This window comes from Pinus tabuliformis, chromosome 7, assembly GCF_031772625.1.
Source record: "Pinus tabuliformis cultivar Carrire ecotype Pingquan chromosome 7, CPIR1, whole genome shotgun sequence".
Lineage (NCBI taxonomy): Eukaryota > Viridiplantae > Streptophyta > Pinopsida > Pinales > Pinaceae > Pinus > Pinus tabuliformis.
In genome coordinates this window covers 1,646,968,458-1,646,993,746 of record NC_142293.1, presented here as the reverse complement: position 1 = coordinate 1,646,993,746, position 25,289 = coordinate 1,646,968,458, and the positions used below count along the sequence as shown (strand labels likewise).

The 25,289-nt window shown below is 39.0% G+C and overlaps 1 non-coding gene across 1 annotated transcript; it reads right to left on the bottom strand.

Moving 5' to 3' along the window:
• Positions 1–1,075: 1,075 nt before the first annotated feature.
• TRNAR-ACG (transfer RNA arginine (anticodon ACG)) lies at positions 1,076–1,148 on the bottom strand. The gene has a single exon. It is a non-coding gene; the product is annotated as a tRNA-Arg (tRNA).
• Between the last annotated feature and the right edge of the window lie 24,141 nt (positions 1,149–25,289).

The following is a 25,289-nucleotide window of genomic DNA, read 5'->3' as shown; positions in this document are numbered from 1 at the left end:
CTGGTTGGTTCGAAACGCGTCGACGAAATATTGGTTATGTGATTTTGCCGAAGATTTCTATACAAGATTCAATATATTATTTGTGTATTATAATTATTTTGGTTTTAACATAATATTATGGAAGGAGAATTTTTTAATCAAAACTTTATTAGTAAAAAAATAATTTATTATAAAACATCATTCTCGAAAAACAAAATTATAAATATAAAATTAGTTCCTTGACGAGAAATATAATCCCTTGATAGGAAATATAAAGATACAAAGAGCCATAAAAAAAAATTGTCTCATCCCCCAAAAAATCCAAATTCCAACCTGGTGGCTATTAACATATTTATTGGAGTCTAAGATGATGGGGCCACCTTCACTGGCTCGACTTACAAATAAAATTATTAATGGAACTGCAATTTAGTTTCAAAATGATGCCGCTCAGCAGCAGTAAAACCGATAAAATTTGCGATATTTTTTATAAACGATGATTTCAGTACAAATTCGGCTGATTGCAGAAGAATATGCTGCTTACAACTGGTCCGTCCAGATCACGTATCGATTCCCATACACAACTTTCTAATTTTGCAGGAGCAAGAAGATTTTTCGCAGGGAGCGAGAAAAACTTAACATTCTGCCGACGCAAATCTTCCGTTATGGCGCTTCGCTAGAAAATCAGAGACAGCAGGAAAAGCTGGGCGAAAGCCATCCATGAGCTCGGCATTGCTGAGGCTTCGCAACTTCCTCCGTTGACCGCCGTCTTCCAATATATTCCTTCCCGGGAGGAGCGATTTCCATCCATTTCTCATTACCTGCTGTGCGTTTGTCTTCGAAACTGCCATTACTAGAGATTGCCTGCCACAATCTTCAAGTAAAATCCCTAACCTGGATAAAACAACCTTCAAATAAAAACCCTAACCTATACAATACCATATTGGCGAGGCGGATTAAGGTGCGTTGAGTAACTGAAAGATGTTTGCAGAGGAGGGGGAATGGTTTGCTTGATTGCTCGAAGGTATATTCCCATCCCTAGTTAACCAGGAATACCGGCGGAACCGTTTGCTTAAAAGTCTAGTGGAAAACGTTAAAACGACTCCACTGGGGATCGAACCCAGAATCTCTGGTTTCGTAGACCAGCGCCTTATCCATTGGGCCATGGAGTCATAGTTGAAGTATACGTTTTACTATAATTTTCCCATCTTGATAAATTACATCTGAGTTTTTAAAACCGCTGGAACAATTAATGCTGACAAATTCAGCATGTCTCCCTTCCGAATTGAATTGAGCATAGATATATTTGACTCGTTGGATTCTTCTGTCACTGTTTGTGTTTACTGCAGCGTTGTAGCACTTGTGGGTGGTTTAAATGTTATATGTTTTTAATTGTTTGTTGTTTTTTTATTATTTTTGTTTAAAATTGGGTGAGAATATTAGAAAGATAATTATTAAAAAGTTGATTGACATGTATGATCAAAGTGTTTTAAAGGGAGTTGTTTTTCGTGTGATTTTTTGGGTTACCCATCAAGCTTATGATTTCAATAAATTTCCGCTTTTTAAAGAAATGAGACTAGAAAAACCCACCGGAAAAACATCCAAAATATCTCACTAAAGACAACTCTGTTTTAGTTACATATATAAAAATATAATTTACAATACCATGGGTGAATGAATACCATGGATGGATGCCACTTACAATACCATTAATTAATTCCATGTGTGGATAAATACTATGGGTTGACGAATACCATGGGTGGATGTCACTTACAATACCATAGATAAATTCCATGGGTGGATGAATACGTTCGGTGGTACGTGGAAGTCCTTGACTTGGTTGGATTTTCATATGTTAATAAGATATGTTTCTCTTATGTTTTATGTGCAAATGTACTTGTTATTTTATGGATTTGATGGTTGTTCTATTGTTGTTATTTATCTGGTTATATGTTGGTTATAAATATAGTTTTATGACAATCTTGAGTTATGGCTCTCATCATGTTTTGTTTAGTAGATGAAATGTTAATGAATTAATGCCCTATTAGATGATAATGCAGCTAATGTGGGAGGGCATCAAACCTTATTGAAAATTATAAGATAAGTATGAGGTCCCTATGTTGAGATGTGTTTTTATGACCTGTAATTACATGTTCATGATGTGTTTGATGAAATTCGTTTCATGGTTAGGATGAGTCAGGCCAGGTCCTTGTTAAAGTTTTGCATTAGAGGCATTTTATTCTTGTTATTTACTATTTTTGATAATTTCATCAAGATAGCCCTGAAAAAATGTCTCTAAATTCGGCGTCGCTGACACAAAACTGCCTAAAAAATATTTCGGTCGCATGGAGGCCTTGTTGTGGAAGTGACTGGAGGGCTTCAATCACCTGGAGGGCTGTAATGGGAGTGACTGGGAGTCCAGTTTAGTCAAAAGGAAAGTTACCTCAAGGGTTGGGCACCTGGAGTGGTTGGTTAGCCTCTAGGGTTCCTATAGCTCTCGAGGAAGGTCAGTTCGATTTTGGTTTGTTGATTCCACTTCCTTAATTGTACTTTGAGAGTTCAATCATATCATAGTAACTCTTCATCACATGTTTACCTTGGTGGATCGGTTAGCTTGGGTAAATGTGGGAGGAGGGTGGTTACAGAGTGATATTAGAGCATGGTTCAACCCTAGGAATGGATGGACGGAATGTGTTTGTCGTGCATACATGTCGGTTGCATATCTGACCATTATGATTATGGTCTGTGTTTATTATGTATGCATGACATTTGTCATTATTACAATTATGTTGTCATATAGAAGTGATGACATTGTTGTTGGGCTTTGTTTTTTTGTGAATGCATTCTAGTTGTATATGCATTGATTATGTGTGTTAGTGTCTATATGTTGTTGTGCGTGCATTGTGTCTAGTTGGTGTTGTAGTTGTGACATCATGCATGGTAACTGGGATGATGATTGAGATGATGTCTATATATTGTTATGATTATGATTATACATGTATTGTGCTAATCTGGTTAATATCGCAGACGAAATATCCTTCCCTGAGCTATACTAAGGTATGTTGGTTATGTTTATGTTTTGGTTTAGCAGACATGATATAATTGTAGGAAGGAGAAGATCAAATATGGCTAGCAAAATGGTAGACTACAGTTTACGAGACTCTCCCTATAGATTAGATAAGCAACATGGTGATGGGTACTCTCCTAACATAGAAGACACTTTGAGAAGTTTAAAAGAAGAAATAAGGTTTGTAAAGCAAATAATGATAGAATCATTCAGTCACAAGAGAAACTTTCAAGGGCACATGAGAAAGAAGCAGAGGTTAATCCAATGATCCTTCAGAGCTTGTTGGACTTGCAGAAACAAGGACCAATTAGGATTATTTATGGACAGGAGGACATGACTAATGAAGCGTAACAAGTCGAATAGAGATGACACAGTTAGAGATGGCCGGTTCTTAGATACACATGATAGACGAGGCAGTAGACATGGGCTTTACTCTAGCTATGGTTCAGACATGTATCATTTTTATAGGTCATTTTGTCACATCTAGTCAATAGGCCTTCAAATAGGATCATTCACATCCTTTGAACACTTTGTCATCCTCCCTACACAAATCCCTGAGTATGCCTTTCTCATATCCCTCAGTGTCTACCTGAAACTGCTTCATTTCAGTAATTTTTAGGACCAATGCACCCTGGCCCCTCATTGGCCAACGTTGAATACCAATTTTTCATACTCTAGGCCTGCAATGATCACCAACAGGTTGCTTAGTCTTGGGGGTGAGTTGATTCTAGAAATTCGGGAATACAAAAAAGAATCCAAAATATTCCTCTTCCAGAAGCTTCCAGGATCTGTTGTAACTATTTACCTTGGATAAAAGTCTTGATTCCTATCCTATCATACCTTGGAGTTTTCATCCCTTATCCCTTGAGCTCACCGTCAAGAGTGGATCTCAAGCCCAAAATAGTAAAAGGATAAGAATTCATGACTAAGTCCTTGATCTATATATTTACATCCATCCATAGGCAAGGGGTTGACTTTTAGAGATTGATTCTACCCTTATGCTATTGATGTGAGAGATATTATTCCATGCATTAGGGTGACTAGAGGTGCACTTTGTGGTAAGGAAAGGACAAGTCAACTTGGAGAAGATATTATATAAGATTAACACCTATTTTTGGTTGTAACTCACTCAATTTCTATTAATGCAAAGAGTGCTTTATTTTCCTATATATGATGTTATGATTTTATGGATTTCAATACCATGTTGATATATTAAATAAAGTGATTAGATGATGCTACATAGGTCTCGTAGGTTGCTGGCTTGTGTTTTTTTATTGTGCAGGTTCTAATTATAATGATCGGAGATAATTTTGGAGCATACAAGCCAAGGAAGGAGAGAAGCATATGATAGATTCCAGGTAGGCTTCATCCTGTTATCTATTTACTTTGGGGAAAACATCAGCTTCTTTTTCTTTATGTTTCTCTAGGTCAATCCACCAGGCCTAGGAAAGATATTTATGTCTACAGCCGTAGATTATGTATAACAATCATGGTCATCATCGTTATCATCCTTACAGGAAGAATGACAGGGGATATTTTCCGGATGAGTTCAAGAAATAAAAGCCACCAACATTTGATGGAGAAATGATGAAGTCACAAGATGTAGAAGCATGGTTGCTTGGGAGGAATAAGTTCTTTAGATTACATGATTATTCAGAGAACATGAAGACCATGATAGTGACTTTCAGTCTTAAAGGTAAAGCAAACATTTGGTGGGAAGTTGTAAAGAATGTAATAGGTACCCATGAAGAGGATTTGACTTCTTACGAGTTCGAGATACTTTTTAGGAAGAAGTATCTATCAGAGAGATACTATGATGATAGGCAAAAGGAGTTCTATGAGTTGAAGATGGGATCTATGACCATTGAGGAGTACACTAGAAAATTCTTGGAGTTATAGAGGTATGTGCCTTATCTTAAGGAGGAGAAAGTGAACCCTCGGATGCGGGTGACTGATGCGGCATTCAAAGTGAAAAGACTGGGGTGGGGCGAGGCAGCTCGACACCTGCCCACCCAGTACGCTGCGTTAAATATTGGTAAATGGGAGAGCGCTTGGCATGCACGCAAGGCAAGTCACAACACCTCCCCTTCAGGTGGCCCTGGTTCATTCTTCCTGTCCTCTGCAACGGCTCCTCCCTCTGCACGCTACAACCTGCAAGAGATGATGGCGATCATCAATGCAGTAGTTATGGAAGTGGTTTTTCGAGAAAGGTCTGGCAAGTTTAAGGCAAGGCACTGCTCTGAGTTTGCATTGATGCCTTGCGAGTTGTCTCTTTGGGCTCATCCCCTCACTTCTGCTCAAATTACGGTTCTCTCTGTAGTTTCTTGGCCCTTGACGAGGAAGCTTAGCTCGGCCATCCAGGGGCAGCTCCTGCTGTTCCTCTTTCTCCTCTGGGGGGTTCTGGGCTATAGTCTGGCGGTTTTCGTGTCAGTGTATCATCACCGGGTCTCTGTTCTTGCCTTTGGCTTTGGTGGGTGCTTTCTGAGAAGGTCCTTCACAGCCTCTATCCCCTCGTTTAAACGTTTGGTCTTAGGCCTGGTCGTCGATACTAGGGGGTGGGAGATTGGTCCTGACAGTTCAAAGGTTACTCGTTTTCACTCTGATAACTTATGCTCTATGCTCAATTGGCTCCCGCTTGCAATAGGATATCGTAGGTTCTCTCTCGGGTCTCTGCGTCTTTGTTGTTCCGCTCACCATTGTCTTTGTCTCGGGTCAATTGCTCAGCCTGTCCGCAACCTTTCTAATGCTCCCTCAAAGATGGCTCGACTTTGACAAAGAATGGGGTGCCGTAGAGGCCAACCCTGGCGCGCTCCGACAGGCTCGTCTTCGGATTCGCCTGCCCCCTCTAGTGAATTGTTTACTGGTCGATACCCCGGCACTCGAAGCGGGAGAGGGCGGCGTCGTGCCTCCAGTCAATACCGTGGGCCTCCTTCCTCGACCGGTTCTGCAATTTTCTCCTTCAACAGTTCCCTGCATTGGCCTTGGATAACAGCCCACATAACAGTGGTTTTCCATGAGACTACTCAGATGGAGGACTCAGACTCTCATCCGGGAGGCTCGGGGGCAGTCTTTGGTCCTTCTCCTTCGATTCAGCTTGGAATTGGTATGGCGACGCAGCATGTTCAGAACGCTCCGGTTTGCAGCACTCAGGATGCGGAGATGCTACCTGTTGATCCCAAACCCTCTGATCAGTTCGCTGCTCCAGCTATGGGTGAGCCAGAATTCAGATGGTGCCGAATTGTGGAAGAACCACAAGCTGATTAGCATGCTCTCGTTGGCGATGGTTTTTTGGTTAAGCTATGGCTATCATCGGGCAAGTTTACTATGTTAACTATGCTGTGGATTTCCTTTGTTTTTTTGCTGTTTTTGTTCGCTATGAAGATCCAAAAGAGCAACAACCTGGTCCCCTGCATGGGCTCTGAACTTGGTTTTCTTACTTGTTTTTTCCTGGAAATTCTGCCTCTTATCAGAGCAGTGTATTGACTTCGGTCTCTATGTAAATATTTCTCCTCTTTACTAATAGAATTAGTCTTACTCAGAAGAAAAAAAAAAAAAGGGGATTAGAAAGGTAATGAGAAGAATAAGGGAAAATGGGATAAGAAGCGAACAAGACCTCGGACACAGCTAACAAAGAGAATGTTGCACCACCTAAGAAGTTCAATGCATCTAACAGAGAGAAGGTATTTCAATTTGAGGAGCAGAACAAGGGTGATGGCAATACACCTATACAATGTTGGACTTGTGGTAAAGATCATCACAAAAGAGATTTTCCACAACATCAGGGTGGTAGACCGAAGATCTACAATGCTCAGGAGGCACAAACAATGGGGGATGTTGGACAAATTATTCCTCATATTTATGCAACGTTAGATAATAGGTAGGAAGATCACTAGGAATTATTATCAAGATGAATGGTAAGCTTTGTGATCAAATTGTTTCTATTTTGATTGAAACTGGATCTAATTATAGTTATGTTAATCCTGACCTAGTGGATAAATGTGGTTTGAGTAAATAAGTACATATAGAATATTTGTTAGTGTAGTTGGCTATAGGTACAAAGAAGAGAGTTCATCACTAGGTAACAGGTTGTGCATTTGAGTTGAATGTTATGCCTACATCAATACATTTGAATGTGCTTCCATTGGGATCATATCGTGTATTGTTAGGTATGGACTAGTTGTATCTTTATAGGACTAAGGTGGATTGTTATGAAAAGTCTTTTGAGTGCTTGGATGACAATGGAGAATAGAGGATCTTGTAGGGTAAGAAAAATGAAACATCAGTTAGAATTGTTATATCTATGCAGCAAAAGCGCAATTGCAGGAAAGGGTGTGTGTTATTTGCAGTACATATTTCTAGTGATAAAGATAAGGATGTTGAGGTTGCAGAAGTTTTGAAGAGGTACCCAGCTCTACAGGAGTTTCAGGATGTATTTCCCATAGAGGTTCCAGAGTTACCACCTCACAAGGAAGTGGAATTTTTTATTGAGTTGGTACCAAGGACAACACCAACATCAAAGGAACCATACAGGATGAGCACACCAAAGTTAGTGGAATTGAAGTTGCAGTTGAAGGAAATTCTTGACAAACGATACAACAAGCCAAGTGTGTCGCCTTGGGGTGCACCAATGTTGTTTGTGAAGAAGAAGGATTGTACTATCAGGTTGTGTATTGAATACATGAAGTTGAACAAGGTAACCATCAAGAACAAACATCCATTTTCGAGGATTGATGATTTGTTTGACCAGTTGAATAGAGCAGTAATATTCTCAAAGATTGATCTGAGATCCGAATACCATCAGGTATGCATTGAAGAATAGGACATCTACAAGACTGCTTTCTGGACCAAGTATGGGAATTATGAGTTTGTTATAGTTCCATTTGGTTTGACTAATGCTCCAACTACTTTTATGTGCTTGATGAATAATGTGTTGTGTCCTTATATGGACAAGTTTGTTATTGTGTTCATTGATGATATATTGATATATTCTAAGAATGAGGAAGAACATGTCAAACGTTTAACAACAATGTTGAGATTGCTAAGAGAGCATCAGTGGTATGCCAAGCTTAGAAAATGCAATTCCTTTAAGACAAAGATGCATTACTTGGGACTTGTGCTTTCCAAGGAAGGAATATTAGTGGATTCATAAAAGATAAGAGATATTATGGAATGGGCAAGTCCTGGTAATGTGGATGAGGAAAGGTAATTCATGAGGTTAGCAAGTTATTACAGAAGGTTCATTAAGAACTTCTCACAGATTGCTTATCCTATTACATCATTGCAAACGAAAGGTAAGAAATTTGAATGGACAGGGGAATGTGCAGCCAATTGTGAGAAATTGAAGAAGTTGTTGACAAATGCTTTGAATCTAAAGATTACAGATTTCTATAAAGAGTTTGTAGTGTGTACATATGCTTGCAAGAGAGGACTTGGTGGACTCTTGATGCAAGAGGGACAAATGGTATGTTATGAATCAAGGAAACTCTATGATCATGAGCAGAATTAAGTTACACATTATCTTCAGTTGGCAGCGATCATACATGCATTAAATATGTGGAGACACTAACTTCTTGGCACGAGGTTTGTATTAATGAGTGAACATAGTGGATAGAAATACTTGTTTGAACAACCGAATATGAATGCAAGACAAGCTAGATGGTTTGCCACAATCAGTGAGTTTGACTTAGATATGAGGTACATCTAGGGAAAGGAGAAGAGGGTTACGAATTATGTTAGCAGGAGGATATAGGTAAATCACATTGTAATTATGCATTATTATGGGATATATTTACACGATTAGATATTACAGGTAGGTCAATAGGATGACAGGTATAGAGAGCTTATGCACAGGTTACAACGGGATACAGGTGATCAGGATGTGGACTATCATCTCACAACATATGGGTTGTTCAGATTTAGGGACATGATATATGTCTTGGACAACAGTGAGCTCAAGAAGCTTATCTTGAGAGAATTTCATGCTAAGTCGTATTTAGGTCACCCAGGATATCAAAAGACATTGACAACAATGAAGAAGTTATATTAATGGTCAAATTTGAAGAAGTAAATGGAAGAGTTTGTGGCTAGATGTTTATATTGCCAATAGGTAAAAGAAGAGTGCAAGCATCCAACTGGTCTACTACAATTGATTGCAATTCCAGAGTGGAAATTGGAGGTCATTTCCATGGATTTCATTACAGGCTTTCTAAGGACATCCAGACAACATGATTCTATTATGGTTGTGGTTGAAAAGTTGACAAAGGTAACACACTTCATTCCAGTAACGTGTGCTTATTCAGCTAATGATGTAGCACGGTTCTTCATCAACGATGTAGTAAGATTGAATGGTGTTCCTATTGAAAATGCAGCAAGAAAATCTCAATTTGACTTTGCCTTGGTCAAACTAGAGAAAATTCGAATTTCCATTTCAACAGAAATCTTGGAGGTAGTTAACTGAAGTGACATGACACTTGTCACTCAATTAACTCAGTTAATTCAAGTTGGGGAAGCTTGATTTCAGTTCAGTATGATTAATTTCTAATTTGTAGCAACTTATTTCAGTTAAATTGAGTTATGGTCAGTTAAACTAGTTCTAACTATTAGAAGAACTAGTGGAGGTCAAGTTGTGGAAGTGGAACTTCAACTACAATCAATGATCAACCAGTCAGCTAATCAATCAACCCAAAATAATTAATGCATGCAGAGAATTCGAGGTACCCAGTTGAGATGGAAATTCTAAGGAATTGTATTGTAAGTTGTAGATTATTCCCATGTGTACAGGTGGTGCATGCAATTAGAGGAAGGACCTAGAAGAATTGCACAATCCAATTGAGGGAATTTCCTAAATAATAGGGGATAATTTCCTCAAGGAACATCAATGGAAATAGGATCTTGGAGGGCTTGAAAATTGGCTAAGTGTTGGCTAGAGTCAGTCAGTAAGGAAGATGGATAGGCTATACAATTACAACGTGTGCTTAGGCTTGATAAAGCATATGAAATTCATCTCTATTATTTGATTAATGCAATACAGATAGGAAGGGGTTTTTACCAGTTTCTTTCCCCTAGATAAATCTTTGTGCGTGTGTGTTGTTTCCTTTTGCATGTCTATGTTTTGTGTTTTCGATCGTGAATTAACTTCCGTAGATCAGTAGAGTAGCTTCGAGTCTTGTGATTTAGTAAATTTCATGAGAAATTCTGAATATACACATTAATTTCTACATGGTATCAGATTAGGATTCACAATAGAGTAGAGATTTCGAAGTTGTTATTGTAGAAGGATCAAATTTGCAAGATCAATTCTTCAGCTAGAAGGATAGATTTCTATGGAATAAGAATCGATTATACCCTTAAGGGAAGCTCAAATTATGTTGCATGGAAGAACCGCATGGAGGCAGTGTTGGAAGATAATGGATTGAAGGAATTCATTAACAATGATATCTCGAAACCAACAACATCTAATGCTCAGGATCTAGTAGAATGGAAGAAGTGTGTAGCCAAGGAAAGGAGAATCATATTGGAGGGAGTACATGACCATATTGTCTCAAATATACATGGGAAAAAAACTCCATATGTAATGTGGAAAATACTCACAAATTTGTTCAAAAATAGTAGTGACCACAAGAAGCTAGCACTTAAGGAAAAACTTCGAAATATCAAGATGCAAAAAAGAATGAGACTATTCTACAGTACTTGAGCATGTTCACACAATGTCATGAGGAACTTCGTCAAGTTGGTGTTATTGTCATAATAGATGATTCAACAAGCCTATCTCTTATAGGCCTTCCCAAAAGTCGGCACAACTACCAAGATTCGGTGAATGGGAGGGAGAAACTACCAAATTGGGAGCATTTATGGTTTAACTTGGTGCGAGATTAAATAAGGTGGAATACCAGAGATGGGACTTCATCCAAGGGCAAGGATGAAGAAAATTGTGCCATGGATGAAAAGGAAAATAAGGGAAAAGGGAAGAAATCCCAATCTAAAGCAAAATCTAGCCAAGGGGGAAAAAATAAGACTTGTCCAAAATCAAGTGCTTTCAATGTCATGAATTTGGGCTATGCTACAAAGTGTCCACACAAGAAGAAAAGAAAGAATACCTTAGGAGGAGAAGCAAGTGAAGCTTTGGATTCACAATTCGAGCTCAACTTTACTATCATTTCATGCATGGCCATCACAGTGATGGGGAGAGTGTGGTACTTGGAGAGTGGTGCCTCGTTCCATATGACAGGGAATAGAGAAATTTTCAGTGATTTGGAGGAGAAAGATATCCATATTCACATCGAGTTGGGAGTTGATGGAAGGTATAGTGTGACCGAGATTGGTCCATCCACCTTTCAAAGGGAGTCGGGTTCCCCTCTCAGACTGAAGGATGTGATGTTTGTTGCGGGTCTAAAGAAAAATATTGTCTCCATTACAATTTTGGAAGACCATGGTTATGATTTGATCTTCAACAAAGGAAAGGAATTCCTTGGAAACATAGCCACTAGACAAGTGAAGTAGGATGGGGTTCGTGTGAAGATCCTGTACAAGCTAGATGTGGAGGATTGTGCTTCATTGAGCACAAAGGTGGAGAAGGTGCAGAGCCGAGATGTTAGTGAAATTTTGCATAGAAGACTTTACCGTTTGCATCATGGAGCTTTGAAGATCATGCAACAGATAACCACAGGCCTCCCCAAAGGAGCACTTGAGCAGCATGATGTGTGTAAAGGATGTACTTTGGGGAAGTACAAAAAATCCACATTCCATGATCGAGACAACAAAGCACATGTAGTCCTTAAAAGGATCCACTTTGATGTTTGTGGACCTTTCTCGACAGTCTCCACTACCAGGAACAAATATTTTGTCATTTTATTGCTGAATTCTCATGGAAGTGCTTTATCTTCTTCATGCGAAAGAAGGATGAAACATTCTCCAAGTTCGTAGAATTCAAGGCACTGGTTGAGAAAGAAACGAGCAAGAAGTTGAAGGCTCTTAGGAGTGATAATGGAGGTGAGTACATGTCAAATGAATTTAAAACATTTTGTGCAAAAGAAGGCATTTGATGAGATTTAACAACACCCCACAACCCACAGTAGAAAAGGGTGGCTGAGAGGAATAACCACAACATTGTGGGAGCAACAAGGGCAATGTTTCATGATTAGGGTCTACCTCTACATTTATGGGCCAAGGCATGCAACACAACAATCTATTTGTATAACAAGAGTCCTCATCGGATTCCTGGCATGATTACACTATAAGAGGCTTTCTCGGGGAGGAAGTCTGATGTGTCACACTTCAAGAACTTTTGAGCCTCTGTTTACTTCCATGTTTTCAAAGAATCAAGGAAGAAGCTAGAGCTGACAACATAATTGGGGGTATTTGTGGGTTGTGTGTACTTTCCATACCTCAAAATGACAGTTGTGCGAAGGGATGTAAAATTTGATGAAGACAAAGACATGTGGTGCTCTCTTGAGAGGGAGCTTCATATCCCACTAGAAGAGGATCTTTTAGCTCCAAAGGAGGAATCTCAAGAAGTTGTGGAGTACACACAAATTGAGAAGCAGAGAGTGGAGACAACCACTCAAGCAGAACCATCTAGAGAAAGTATGAAAAGGACCAGGGAAGTTGAAAGACTTGTGCAGGATGTGAGGGAGAATGTAGGTGCTCCTTTAAATCAGCGCAGGCAAAGAAGTTCACTAGATCGGTACATTAGCTACATGGCTCTAATGACTGAGCTTATAGAGATTGAGCCATCCTATTTTGAGGAAGAAATAGAGAAACTTGTATGGGTTGATGCAATGATGGAGGAGTACAAATCCATTGTAAACAACAGTGTTTGGGAAGTGGTCCCAAGACCAAAAGACAAATCAATTGTGGTTTCGAGATGGATCTTCAAGGTGGAGCATGCAAATGATGGAAGCATATAAAAGTACAAGGAAAGATTTGTAGCCAAGGGGTACTCTTAGGTTGAGGGGATTGACTATGAGGAGACCTTTGGTCCTGTAGCAAGGTACTCATCCATCATATAAATCCTTGCTCTGGCTGCAAAGATGGGGTGGAAGATCCACCAGATGGATGTGAAAACAACATTCCTTAATGGAGTTATTGAGGAGGAGGTGCATATCGAGCAACTAGAAGGCTTCGAGACTTTTGATCGGGAGTCTCATGCGTGAAAACTAAAACGAGCATTGCACGACTTCAAGTAAGCACCCCGTGATTGGTACACTAGGATCAATAACTATCTCACTAGTTTGGGCTTCACAAAAAGTGAAGTGGATGCAAACCTCTATAATATTTTGGTAGAAGGTAAATTTTTTATTATTGTCTTATATTTCGATGACTTGAATTTGACTGGTGATGAGAAACTGATCGGATCTTGCAAGGAGGACCTTACAAGAGAGTTTGAAATGAAGGGCATTGGTCTCATGCACTACTTCCTCGGATTGAAAGTATGGAAAGGTGATGGGGAATTATTTGTATCTCGCGGAAAGTATTCCAATGAGATATTTCAAAGGTTCTGCATGGACAAATACAAATCCATGGAGAAACCTCTAGTGACCAATTGGAGAAAAGAGGATCCCACTTTAGGTGAGGAAGTGGATGATACTATTTACCGATAGTTGGTCAGTTCACTAATGTATCTTGTGAACACTATGGTTAGGCCAACCAAACTATTTTGGAGGGCAGCTAAGCATGTTCTAAGGTACCTCAAAGGAACTACCTAGTTTGGAATATGGTATAGATGGACAAAGGGAGTGAAACTGTGTGGCTTGACAGATGCAGATTGGAAGGGGATTCCATCAGACCGAAAGAGTACATCAGGTGGAATTTTTAGTGTTGGGTCCACAAAAATTTCTTGGTATAACAGGAAGCAAATATATGTGGCACTCAACACAACATAAATAGAGTACACAGCTTCCATTCAAGCAGCATGTGAGGTGATCTGGATGAGAAAGATACTTGTTGGATTATTTGGTCAGATGATGGATCCAATTGTGATCTACTATGATAACCAAATTTGCATAAAGCTCTCTGAAAATCCTATTTTTCATGATCAATCCAGGCATATAGATATCTGGTATCACCATTTACAGGATTGTGTGTAGAGGTGGATAATGTCGTCGCAATACATGCTGACAGAGGAACAAGATGCTGACATTTCAACAAAGGCCTTGTCAAGAGAGAAGTTTGAGTTCCAAAGGTGCAGGATAGGGGTAGTTGATAATCCCTTTCTTGCTGAGAGAGAATTTTGAAAATGCAATAATAAAATCTCAGTTTGACTTTGCCTTGGTCAAACTAGAGAAAATTCTAATTTCCATTTCAGCAGAAATCTCAGAGGTAGTCAACTGAAGTGACTTGTCACTTGTCACTCAATTAATTAAGTTTATTCAAGTTGGGAAAGATTGAGTTCAGTTCAACATGATTGATTGCTAATTTGTAGCAATCCATTTTAGTTAAATTGACTTATGGTCAGTTAAACTAGTTCTAATTATTAGAAGAACAAGTGCAGGTCAAGTAGTGGAAACGGAACTTCAACCACACTCAATAATCAACTAGTTAACTAATCAATCAACCCAAAATAATTGATGCATGTAGAGAATTCGAGTTATCCAGTTGAGATGGAGATTCCAAAGCAGTGTACTATCAGTTATAGACTATTCCCATGTGTACAGGTGGTGCATGTAGTCAGAGGAAGGACCTAGAGGAATTGTGTAATCCAATTGAGGGAATTTCCTAAATAATAGGGGCTAATTTCCTCAAGGAACAATGCAAGGAAATAGGATCTTGGAGGGCTTGAAAATTGGCTAAGTGTTGGCTAGAGTCAGTTAGTCAAGAAGAGGGATAGACTATACACTTGCAAAGTGTGCTCAGGCTTGAGCAAGCATATGTATTTCATCTCTATTCTTTGATTAATGCAATACAAATATGAAGGGGTTTTGAATAGTTTATTTCTCCTAGATAAATATCTATGCATGTGGGATGTTTCGTTTCTTATATCTACAATTTGTGTTATTGATCATGAATTAACTTCCACGGATCATTAGAGTAGCTTCGACTATTATGATTTAGTAAATTTCATGAGAAGTTCTGAATCTACATATTAATTTCTATAGTTCCAAAGAATATTGTGTTAGACAAGGATGCTAAGTTCACTTCCAAGTTCTATAAAGAGTTATTTACGAGTTTGGGTACAAATTTGACCTTCAACACAAATTATCATCCGCAGAAAGATGGACAAACAGAGAGGGTCAACAAAATACTAGAGGACATGTTCAGGATGTATGTGATGCATCAACAATGGAAGTGGGAAGAGTATCTTCCACTAGTTGAGTTTTCATACAACAATGGGTATCAAGAGTCACTGAGGATGAGTCTATTTGAGGCACTCTATGGGCGGAGTTGTAATACTCCCATAAGTTGGAATGATCCAATGAATAGGGTATTGATAGGACCATACACGTTGGCATAGGTGGAACATGAAATGCAAGTAATCAAGGAGATACTAATGGAAACACAGGAAAAGTAGAAAATTTATGCATATTAGCACAGGTTTCTCTGAGGAGTTTCAGGTTGGGGAACATGTGTACTTGTGCATCAAGCCCAAGAAGATATCCTTAAGGATTGGGTCATGTGCAAAGTTGACACCTCAGTATTATAGGCCTTTCGAGATTGTTGAGAGGAATGGACCAGTGGCCTATCGACTTGCATTGCCTCTGACCGTGAAAGTCCATGATGTTTTCCATGTTTCATTTCTTGAAAGATATGTGAAAGATGTTGATAATATTATTGATTGGTCTGTATTGCAAGTGGAACCAGAAGGAGAATTCTAGTCAGAACCTTAGTTCATTTTGCAGAGAAAGATGTGCATGCTCCAGATATGAGTAATCAAGTAGGTTAAAGTGAAGTGGAATCGCTTTGGACCCGATGAAGCTACATGAAAGATGGTTGATTAGATGCAGGTTATGTATCATTCCTTGTTTTCTGGTTGACGAAAAGGAATTTTGGTATATGTATATATGTATATGGATGTAAATATTGCCATGAGCTATGTTATAAAGCTCCAATAAGTAGTATGGGTGTCATATTGTTATGTTGGTTTTCTTTTCAGGAGGTTGATGATTGTAAATACTGCATTGAGCTAAGTTATAAATCTCCATGGGCAGTACAACTTTTCTTTTCAGTAGTCTTGCTGGTTGTAGGTGTCATTGAACACCAAGGACGGTGTTCCCCCAAGGGGGAGGGGTCTGTAACATCCCTAGGTTAAAAATCCATGTAATAAATTTAATAAAGGCAAAACAATAACTAAGGTCATGGGACACATTCCAAGATGAATGTTGGGAAAAAAACATAGTGACGGGTATCACTTGTGATTAATTAATGGCTATGGAAATTGGTAAAGGTAATGGAAAAGGATTTGGAAAATCATGAGACATTAATTGGAATTTTATTTATGAAAATAATGGAAAATGAAGAAAATAGAGGCCTCCTTGATAAAAATGTTTATGAGGATCAGTTCACAACCTTTTGTCAGTTTTAGCTTGGAGCTCTCTCTTCTATTCTCTCTCTCTCATACTCTTGAACACTTAGACTTTAATTGGATCACTCTTGGAGGAGTGTGGCATACTTGGGATTTGGACCAAGGAGGTAAAGGAAAATTAGGAAAGCACAAGAAGACAATGGGATCAACATACAACAAATTTTTCTTGTAAGTATTGAGTTGCATGTATGATTTCCTTGCTAGTTTTGGCATGCATGGGACATGCATGTGGTTTCTTGGTTATGATCTATCATTGGCATGGAGGATTTCCTGGATTGATAGTGGTTTTTCCTAACCTTTCCATTTCCTGGATAGCCATGTTGTTGTGGTTTTTATCTTTGTTTTCTGGTTGGTGCTCATGTTCCTTTGGCTGTGGGTTGAGTTACTAGTTCTTGGAGCCTTGGATGTACAAATGCTCTGGAAGCCTTGCAACAAGACACTCTAGAGCCCTCATTGTGTTGAGTTGCTAGTCCTAGAAGCCTTAGTTGGACAAATTCTCTGGAGCTCGACAAAAGTTGTGGGTTGAGTTTCTAGTCCTGGAAGCCAAGTTGGAACAAACAATTTGGAGCCTTGGACAACTTGGATAGAGACCGATCTGGTGATGGTTATTGATTTTCAACCGTGAGGTGGAATCACTAGTTTAGAGTTGAGGTGGTTTGGCCTCTAGAAGCCCTGATTTGGTTTTCATGGTTTATTCCATGAGATCCCACATTCATGCTTCGAATATGGTGTGGAGGTGTTTGGATGAAAGAGAGATTTGGTTCAGCCCAATCTATGGTCGGGTCTTACGTGGAAGTCCCCGACTTGGTTGGATTTGCATATGTTAATAAGATCTTGTTTCTCTTCTATTTTGTGTGCAAATGTACTTGTTATTATACGACTTTGATTGTTATTCTATTGTTCTTATTTATCTAGTTATATGTAAGTATGGTTTTATGATAGTCTTGAGTTATGGATCTCATCATGTTTTATTTAGTAGATGAAATGTTAATGAATGAATGACCTATTAGATGATAATGAAGCTAATGTGAGAGGGAATCAAGCATGAGTTCCCTATGTTGAGATGTGTTTTTATGACCTGTACATTACATGTTCATGATGTGTTTGATGAAATTCCTGTCATGATTAGGATGAGTCAGGTCATGTCCTTGTTTAAGTTTTGCATTAGAGGAATTTTAATCTTGTTATTTACTATTTATGAGAATTTTGTCAAGTTCTAGAAAGAGGCCTAAGTCCTAACCTTGAAAAAGTGGCTTAGAATTCAACGTCGCTAGCACAAGACTGCTTGAAAAAAACTATAGTCACATGGAGGCCTTGTTGTTGGAGTGACTGGAGGGTTTCAGTCACATGGAGGGCTTGTCATGGGAGTGACTAGGGGTCTAGTTCAGTCAAAAGGCAAGTTAACTCAGGGGTTGGGCACTTGGAGTGGTTGGTTAGCCTCTGGGGTTCCTGTATCTCCTGAGGAAGGTCAATTTGGTTTTTGTTTGTTGATTCCACTTCCTTAACTATACTTGGGTAGTTGAATCATATCATAGTAACTATTCAGCACATTTTTACCCTAGGGGACTGGTTAGCTTGGGTAAATGTGGAAGGAGGGTGGTTACAATTGGGTCCTTGATGTATCTAGTAAATGAAAGACTTGACATTAGTTTCACAGTGAATGTCCTAAGTCAGTTTCAGTTGGAGCCAAAACATGACCATTGGATTACAACTAAGAATATCCTAATATATTTGCATGGAACCATATATCACTGCCTCCGGTATTCTGGCAATGAAATCTAACATATGGGATATACAAATTTAGATTGGGGTGGTAGTGAAATAGATGGAAGAAGCACAACAAGTGGATGCTTTAGCCTAGGATCTTCCATGGTCTCATGGATGAGAAGAAAGAAGGATACAATTTCTTTGAGTAATGTTGAAGTTGAATATGTTGTTGCAAATAAAGCCTACCAAGAATTATTTTGGCTCGACAAGTTACTAACATATTTTTTTGAAGGACTGCTTAGCCCTACATGGACACATTGTGATAATGAAAGTTGCATAAGATTGATGGAATACCCGGTGTTTCATGATAGGACAAAACATATGAATAATAAGTAGCACTATGTCAGAAGCTTGGTGTGAGATGGGGTTGTGAAGATGCACTATCTACCTACAGATAAATAGGTAACAGATATTCCAAACTAAGCATTACGAAACAAGAATCTTGAGTACTTGAGAGGTAAGCTTGGTTTGGTGGAAATCTCCTCCCTAATTGACAGGGAGGGATGTTGGATAGTTTTTGTCTTTATGGGTCATGCACTAGACCAGGAATAATAGTCATAAATCTTAGTGAAGGCCATAAATAAATAATAGAGTTTGGAGGATTGAATAAGCATCTAATATTGGAATGTCTTATGGATTGTAGAATCCAAGAAAAGAATTTGTTGACTGATAATCTTCGAGGATGAGGTAGGGAATCCAAGATAAGAGTAGTCGGAGAGGACTGCTATTCTTTGAGGACTTAGGATTGGAAATCCAAGATAAGAATAGTCCTAAAAGGACATACCTGGTGAACATCCAGATGGGGTATGTGCCTTAGAGGTAGTGTGGAAACTAACATAAAACCTCCTAACATAATGCTCTTGAATGAAATTGAGCTTGTCTAGTTAAGGCCTTCAAGGATAATGATGGTAATGATATAGATGCTTGAAAAACATGGCTTATCAATCTTACTCTTCTTATGATAATTATTTAAGGATGGGATTCCTTGTACCATGTGATGGGATTATGAATACCTCCCTAGTGAAGAGGGATTGTTGAAAATTGTAGCTAGGTTCGATCTTCATAATGCCCTATTTGTAATCATGACATTGAATACTTCGTATAAAGAAAGAAAAAGAAAGAAATTTTTTATTTTTATTTTATGTAAAACATGGGTTTCATGCTCAAGTCTAGGTCAAAATCATGGCTTTCATGCTTCTAGGTCTTTCTAGGTATTTTTAGGACAAAGAAGAATTTATGTCATGAATTATAGTTCCATTTGGACTCATTGTAATAAAGGAAAATATTTCTATTGTCAAGAAAAAGCCATTTATTCCTCCAAGACCAAGTTGGCCCTAGTTAAGGAAAATTTTGCGTGAGGGCTATTTGACCCCTTAAGAAGGCTATAAATACAAGAATCTCGAACTCATTTGAGGCACACATCTCACACAAGTTTGATCTGCAATATCAAAGGAGAAAAAGAGTTGGAAAGGATGAAGAAATGAAATCGAAGTGTCTTGGTATCATCTCTCTCTCTCCACACATATGAATTTAGGGTTTTTTTGCTGCTAGTTTTAGGAGGCCAAAATTCTAAGGTGTAGTTGCAGGGATGAAAATATGGGACAAAGCAGTAATCGAAGTTTGGAGGCTACCTTGAAGAAGACTTTGTTGGGGGGCTGACTTGGTGCTAGGGAGGATCTTGGGCTTTGGTTTTTGGGTCTTGTAAGTCTCATTGTAAGAAGATTCTCTGTAGCATACCCACCTACCCTCCTAGAGTAAAAGGGGGTGGGTCATCACTAGCGGATCAAGCCCCCATTGTTCCTTCGATCATGGAAATGGGATTGCGAAGTTGGAACCCTTGTTGCTTGGGCGAACTTCTCCTTTTTGTTTTTCCACTTACACTCTTTCCTTCCCTTCTTGTCCTTTTTTATCATAATTGTTTATATCACAATTTCCTCGTCTCACTAAATCAATGGCTGCTTATATCCCACTACCACATAGCAGTCTGCCATAGGTCCATCAATAGTCGGTTAAGTGGAAGAGTTGAGGCATGTACGCTTCTTCACTCACCAACATTGTTGGCATCTCGACCCCTGACCTCTGACTAATTCGGGGGACTAAGTTGGGGTCGACCCATTTTTTAGCACAGGGCGTACCTCCTTCCTAACAACCCAATCCTTGACTTCCGACCTAGTCGGGTCAATACACAGTGCCTTACTATCGTACCTCCTTCTATCGATATGCCACCTAACCTTCGACTAGTCGGGGTCGACCCATTCTTGAGTATAGGGCTTACTTCCTTCCGATGACCAGACCTCCAACCTCTATTACATCTTGTGGCTTAAATGGTCCTCATATACCATGTATCAGCCCGCGTGATCCCAGTCGTGAATCCACAGTTGACGCGTATAGGGTTTATCTACGATTCTCGTATAAGGTTGGGGTGATAAATATTTATAAGGTAAAGAGTTCCCTTCTTCCTTCTTCCAATGCGACTTGAAATATTCTTGATACATCCCCTCCTGTCTCTAGTTGTTCGGATCTAACTTCTTCAACCAAGACTCTGGTTCAGGTTTTGTTCAGGCTCTTGAAATAATTACAGAGCTTGACTATAATTCTTCCTTGCAATTCTTCCATGGCTTGGTCAAGGAATTTCGATTCCTCCCCCTACAATGCTTTAGACATGGATCTCTACAATCTCCCGGAGGACAAGCTCTACCACCACAGAGGCTTTCTCGAATAGGTCTACTTGACAACGACCCTACTTGCAAGGTGTGGTAGACCTCCAGATCCTCTTTAGGATTCTGCCACTCTACCAAGGTTAATATAAATATTTTCATGGTGTTACCCCTCCTGAGCTTAGGTGATAACTACATTGAGGGTTTTCTAGCCTGTGGGCCTTCCCTGCCCTTGGGTAAGGAATTACTCGCATGGAGGCACAGGAGCTCTTGTATCTTTTATCTACGATGAGATTGGCGCAAACTCCAGAGAGGCCCCATGCCTCACCTTCCACGTGCTAACAACTCTAGAACCCATGCAGACTCTATGAGTCACTTCTTGGCGATGTTCCACACCTCCCTATACCTCACTAGTAAAGAGAATGTGATATTTGTAATACGACACTTACAAATATCCGACCTGCTTGAAATAAAAGGATGCAGGGCATATAGATAAAGTGGCGAGACACTTAGGGAAAGATGCAAGGCTCGACTGGCCCCAGGAAATCTCTCCTCGACATTCACCCATTGCTTTCCTGGCAACACAACAACATGTAACTGAATAAGTAACTTGTAAATGAATATTGATTCTACCCCATAGGGGAATTCTATGTAGACTTCACATAAAGAATGGGTCTCAGAACACACTATCTTCAAGGATCAATTCAAGATCTCAAGGCTTTGGCTATGGCCTCTAATTTATCATATAATTATTTTACTATTAATCATGTAGTATTCTTATCACAATTAAGCATATCATTCAGATTCAGGTTTAGTTCAACTCTCTAGCTTGAACATCATTATTATGTGGTTTTATTGCACCTCTTTTGTATCAAGTACTCTGTGGTTGCCCCCAATAAGTGATTAAAAACCTTTACTTTTAGATTTAGCACAAGCAAATATATATATATATATATATATATTCAGTATGAATATTAGGAGAATATCCGCTCAAGGTTACACAAAATACACATACATTAACAACACAAATACAATCCTTGATTTTGCAATAATACAACATGACCCATTCAAGTAATAAGAAAGCTTACACAAGTACTTATCTCTAAGTTTGTAGGGAAACTAATTTTGGAACAAGGACTCTCCACCCAAACATAGATAGCTACAACCACTTTCACTTGTAGTTGTCACCCCTGAGGCTGATTCTAGAGTCTCAGGGGGAGAATGCTTGCTTCTAGGACTACGTGTCAACTGCCAACTGAACCAGGGACTCTAGAGGACCTCTTCCTCAATCCCACCAGCTGATGGATTCTTTATTTATTAGCACAGGGAGTCTAGAGGTGCCCCACCTCACCCCCAAGTGTGCACACAGTGATTCACCCCCTTCTAGGGAGTCCATAATCCATTGTACCAACAGGGAAATATTCAAAGTCTTTAAATTCCTCTGCTTCTTCTTCAAGATGGTATCCTCCCAAGATGTTACAAAGCTCCAGAGTAGCTATCTCAACCCACAGCCTCTAGGGGACCCAAGTTGTTAAAGGTTCCCAAAGATTTCATCCCAACCCACAACCTCCAGGGACCAAAGTTGTTATAGGGCTCTAGAGACCTCGATCTCAACCCACAGCCTCCAAGGACCCTAGCTGTTACAGGGCTCTAGGGATCATATCTCAACCCACAGCGTCCAAGAACCCCAAGCTGTTATGGGGCTCTAGATACTAGCACTCAACCCACAACCTCCAGGGATAGAGAACCGATCCCCTTCTCTTCTCTTCTCTTCCGTGCTACCTGCTGAAAGTTTTTTCTGGAAGCTGACTCCTCTTCCCTTCTCTGCCTGCGTCCAAATCCAAGTATTTGTTAAAAGCAAGTCTCTGCTTCTCTCTTGCGAGAAGTTCCCCCAAGAGATCCCTTTTACCTTTTCCATCCCCTCTTTCTTGCTGCATCCTTCATGTTGTTTTTGTAACTCTCATAAATTTTGTCCTCTTTGCTTGTTGCATTTTCTCAATCAAGCTTGGGCCTGAGTACTTTCCTTCAACTCATTTAATTTCAGGAGCCAGTCCCTTTACTTCATGCACCAGCTAACCTTTAATGGATATCCTAAAGTTCAGGTTTCTTCTTTGCATAAGAAACCATAACATCCCAAGCAACAATTCTCCATCCCCAACTCTGGAATCAGTGTCCCTTGGTTCAGTCTCATTTTATTTTATTGCAAACCTTGCAAAATATTTACATCATTTTTACTGTAATTGTGGCTCATATGATAACCTTGGGTGGGGATGTCACATTCTATAAGAAGAGAAGCATTCTTTCTAGGTTTTCCCCTTGGATGGGTTTTGCGCTGGCTTGGAGCCTATATATTGTGTACTTTGTCATGTTGTGATCTTCATGGATTTGGTAATTGTTTGATGAATAAGAACTAATAAAAATAATAAAATGCCAACACATAGCACAAGTAATTATCAAGTTAATGAAAATCATCTATAATACATAAGTCTCTTGATTTTCCAACACCTCTCTCCCTCCCTCAACCCCCCTTCTCTCCCTTTTTCTCTCTTCCCTCCCTCTCTCTCTCTCTCCTCCCTCCCTCTTTGCTCTCTCCTTGGTACCCTCCCTCTCCCTCTCTCTCTCTCCCTCTCCCTCCCTTCCTCACTCACTCTCTTTCCATCACTCCTTCCCTCCGACATCATATCTCTATCTCTCACTCTTCCTATCTCTTTCCCCTCCACTCTGTCTCTCTTTCTCTATCTTCCCCCCACTCTCTCTCTCTAAATTCCTCCTTCACAACAACCCCCTCCAACTTTGTCTCTCTTCCTTCCTCTAACAGCTATGAATATCCCCTTCTCTCTCCCTTCTCCACCTTTCCACATCTCTCTCACATTTTGACTCTTAACCACTCTCTCCTCTCACTCACCAACTCATTCTTACTATTTTTAATACATTTTTCTTTTAACATATACCAAAATATTAAAACAAATCTCTCATCTATTTCTGCTATAACTTTTGGGGCCTTAACCATTTGGAAAAAAAATTATATGGTGCACATGAAGACATTAAGAACTGCAATCTAAAAAAATGATTGTTTGATAATGTTAAGATCCTTTTAGGTTGCATTGATGGAAGGCATTGTAATTTCAAGGATATACTGACTTTCATCATTTAAAAGAAATATAAATTTAAGATTATAAATTTTGGAAAAATAGTTGTGCATAAGAACAGTCTATTCTCCACAACTCCACAAGTTAATAATATTCCATCATTTAGATACTTAAGAATTGCTCTAATGGAAACATATGCATTATATTTTGCATGAAAAATAACATACCAATGTTACAAAAACTCAATATTGACATGGACACAATTTCTATAAATAAAAGTTATATATTCAGAAATCCAACTCATTTTCCTAAATTTCTTCTTTTCACACCATCTTCAAATTCATTGCATAGGTACCTCTAATCATCCTCTAAGTTAACATATTGTTGTTTTTCTAGGTTTACATTGCCACTAATGCGTCATGGGCGACCATCATTAGCTTTCACCCACCCATAAATATTATTGTTAGGAACGAGCATAAATCTATCTTAACTTCTGATCTACTAAGCACTGAGAGAAATCAAATCTCTCAAGGTGCAAACCTTTCCTGAAATTTTGAACTCAAAAAGAGGTTTGCATCTTAAGAAATATTGTCCCTCTTGGTGCTTGGTAGTTTTAGAGTTAAGATGGATCTATACTTGTCATAAGTCAAATCCAAAATCTATTAATAAATGTTGATAACTAAGGACATTATTGCTTCAATTGGGAAAACTTACATGTTTAATAATCAATGTTTGGTCACTAACCAACTTTTTCACGTCACCATCAATGGTGGAAGTTAGAAGACATAAAAATCAATAATCCAACATCTCTTCATATGAACATTGTAAAGCATTTGCAACTATACCCCCTTCGTTGTTATCAACATAAAAAAAGAGATGTTTGAGTAACTTAAAATTGTAACATATGGTGTCAAATTGATGAAGGATTGTTTTTCTTATGATCTTATGATGTAATACCTTGTACTTGTGGACCATACATTTATAAAAGTTTATTGTTTACCAATTCTAACCTCAAGTCTTGGATTCTCAAAGTTGGTTTTATGGAAGGAGAAAGGCTTGGCTAATTATTTCACACAATAAGGGATATAATCATAGATATTTTTTTTTAACATGTGCTATTTGAGAGGAGTACCAGAATTGATAGGAAATTGGTTCACTATAGTTAAGAGAGGGAAAAAGGGAAAGGAACAATACCAAGTTAAGCATAGAGTATTAGA